This window comes from Oratosquilla oratoria, chromosome 8 (genome assembly GCF_046742065.1).
Source record: "Oratosquilla oratoria isolate Oo_2021 chromosome 8, ASM4674206v1, whole genome shotgun sequence".
Lineage (NCBI taxonomy): Eukaryota > Metazoa > Arthropoda > Malacostraca > Stomatopoda > Squillidae > Oratosquilla > Oratosquilla oratoria.
In genome coordinates this window covers 76,134,368-76,137,377 of record NC_134784.1, presented here as the reverse complement: position 1 = coordinate 76,137,377, position 3,010 = coordinate 76,134,368, and the positions used below count along the sequence as shown (strand labels likewise).

The 3,010-nt window shown below is 37.0% G+C and overlaps 1 protein-coding gene across 1 annotated transcript in view; it reads left to right on the top strand.

Annotated features, from left to right (window-relative positions):
• The first annotated feature begins 840 nt into the window (after window positions 1-840).
• LOC143027503 (ectonucleotide pyrophosphatase/phosphodiesterase family member 1-like) overlaps window positions 841-3,010 on the top strand; it is a 28,452-nt gene continuing 26,282 nt past the window's right edge. Inside the window, exon 1 of the mRNA XM_076188791.1 lies at window positions 841-964. The gene's annotated coding sequence lies outside the window, so the exon portion shown is untranslated. The remainder of the gene's footprint in view (window positions 965-3,010) is intronic.

Sequence of the window (3,010 nt, the reverse complement as noted above, 5' to 3'; positions counted from 1 at the left end):
ATATATATATACATATACATATATATATATATATATATATACATATGCTTGTGTGTGTGTGTGTGTGTGTGTGTGTGTGTGTGTGTGTGTGTGTGTGTGTGTGTGTGTAATAAAACCACTTGGAAAATAAGACGAAAGGTGACCGAAAACGTTCGGTCACCTTTCATTTTATTTGCCAAGTGTTTTATTACACATTTTGTGAATCATGTGTTTTGTGATTTATTCGAATATACATACATACATACATACATATATATATATATATATATATATATATATATATATATATATATATATATGCTAATAAGAACACGGGTACGTGTGTTCACTTATTCAAAGTAGAGCACTTTGAAAAAGAAATTAACGAAGCAGAGCGCTTTCGTATATTACATTTTCAGTGCACATATTTTTGCATTGAAGATGTAATATACGAAAGCGCTCTGCTTCGTTAGTTTCTTTTTCCAAGTGGTCTACTTTGTATATATATATATATATATATATATATATATATATATATATATATATTTATCTATCTATATATATATATAAATATTTATTTATTTTATATATATATACATAGATATATATATATATATATATATATATAATCTCTGTTGCTCTATAGTCTCTTTAAAGGTTACTCTATCCTATTCTCATTTGTTGTTGGCCTATCCTCTTTTCCCCCATGGTTTGTGTGTGTGTGCCCGTGTATCAAATCGACTGATTGTGTATTTGCCCAGGTCCAGTGCTAGTTGGAATATTACACTGCAGTTATATATTTTATTTATCCCAGAGATCCTGACTCAGTTCGGCTCCTGATTGGTCCGTCGAGAGCCAATAGGCGACGCCTCCGCTGGGTCCCTGAGTGACGTCGTGTCGTCAACCATGAAGAGGGAAGCACCGTCGAGAACCTGGTAGACCTGTCGTCGACGCCGTTTAAGAAACATAGAGTGTCTAAGCACAGGTAAGTACTTCTAGTGGTTCTCTACCTAATGTGTACGAACTCTCATGAAGTCACAGAGCCTTGTAAGTACCTAAATCTAAAACTAGTTGGAGTTGATGGATATTAGATGATTTTTTGAGGCTTTGAAATAATCTTCATGAGGTTACAAAACAGAATTCCATAAAGAGAGGACGTGCAAAGGAGAGTGAGATTTTTTTCGTCTAGAATACACTGATTCCCGAGCTTTCTTGGGTATACCGGAGTCTGGCACATGAAGCCTGCGACTGATTAGGTCAGTATTGGTTATCATTGCATAGGTTAAAATCGTAGAGGTTTGAGTTTTTTATATATCGTTTTTTGATTAAGATAATTTGCACATTATAGTATACTCCTTGATTCTATCAAAAGGTTAAAAAAAAAAAATGGGTCCATGAATTCCATTATTTTTTCGCTCCCTCCCCCTGCCGTCCCTCCTCGGGGGGCGGGGAGTAATTTATCCACCTCCAACATGAAAACCCTCCAGCCATGGTTGTGGATTTCTTTCACTTTTTCCCATGAAATGATGAAATTATCTGTTCATGACGAGTTAAAAACAATAGAGTACTCTACTCGACTTATAAGTTCATTTTATCTGCCGTTTGATGATTCTATTCCTTTGAGAGAAAAAGCTTGAGCTCCTAAAGTCTGAGAAGTGAAGGGATCTTAATTTTGTCAAGGTTGTTTTAACATAAGAATGAAGGAGACTGCAAGAGACCATAAGGCCTACACTAGGCAGCTCCGTATCCATCACCACATGTCATCCCCATCCATGGAGTTGTCTAATCGTTTCTTGTGGTAAGCCAGATATTGTCTGTAATGTGCTTTCGTATATCATTTTGGTCCTTAAGGTATCCCCACTAGGTGTGCGTGCGTGCGTGCGTGTATTTACCTAGTTGTATTTTGCGGGAGGAGAGCATTCGTAGTGACCCGCAGTTGTATCTTTCCGCATCCAGTTTTTTCTTGATATCATGGTGTGTGTGTGTGTGTGTGTGTGTGTGTGTGTGTGTGTGTGTGTGTGTGTGTGTGTGTGTGTGTGTGTGTGTGTGTGTGTGTAAGGCCGACCGTTAATATCCAAAACCAGTTCGACAAGGTTCAAAGACCCGATTAGGAAGGTGGCAGCGAGATATGAGGAAGAGGAGAAGGAGGAGGAGGGACGTGAAGGGAAGGAAGAGCCTATTTGGCAGTTTCACCGTAGTTATCTCTTGTTCCTCTTTCCCTCTCTCATCATTCTCATTCCCATTTTCTTCTTTCTCTTCCTCTTTTACTCTTCCATTAGCAGCGGTGCTCAAGAAAATAAAATTCCTTTTTCGTCTATATGTATTTGTGGATTTTTGTTTTACCAAAAAGAATGTGTCTTTCTGCATTCTCTAATCGATCGTATATTTTGTGTCTCATTTCACAGTTCCTGTCCAGTCACTTCATTTATTTATCATTCAATTTCAGTCTTGGCATTTCTGCCCTTATCATCACCTTCGTATGACGTTTTGACAACACAAATATTATAAAGTAATTTTCAATGGGGTTTATTGGCTTCCCTACGGACCAGTCAGGCAGCATTTTTATATGACAGGAGACTTATTTTTACTCAAGAATGAATGCAAGCCACTTTGAACTTCTGCTGTCTTTTGTTTTCCACTCCGCTTCTTAAATCTCTCCCATCTTTACGACTACACTTCTTCAACGTGATAGAGTCCCCAAGGATACAAGTTCTGTTGATCTCTTAAACAATATTATCACCACCACCACCATTTTAACCATCTTTTCAACAGATATCCTCACTCATATTTGAACATTTACCATGACCACTTTTATTTTATTTTTCATTTTCTTTCTCCACAGCACTTTACTCAATTCATTTGGTGTTTCTTCTTTTCTGCCTTCACTAAATTCTCTATAAAATTAGTCTTCGTCTTTTCTTTCCTTATTTTTGTTATGGAGGCGTCTATGAAATATCCATCCGATAAATTATCCATAAACCATCGTTCATAAATCATCATTATTACTCAGCAAGGCATTCCATCCCCAAGT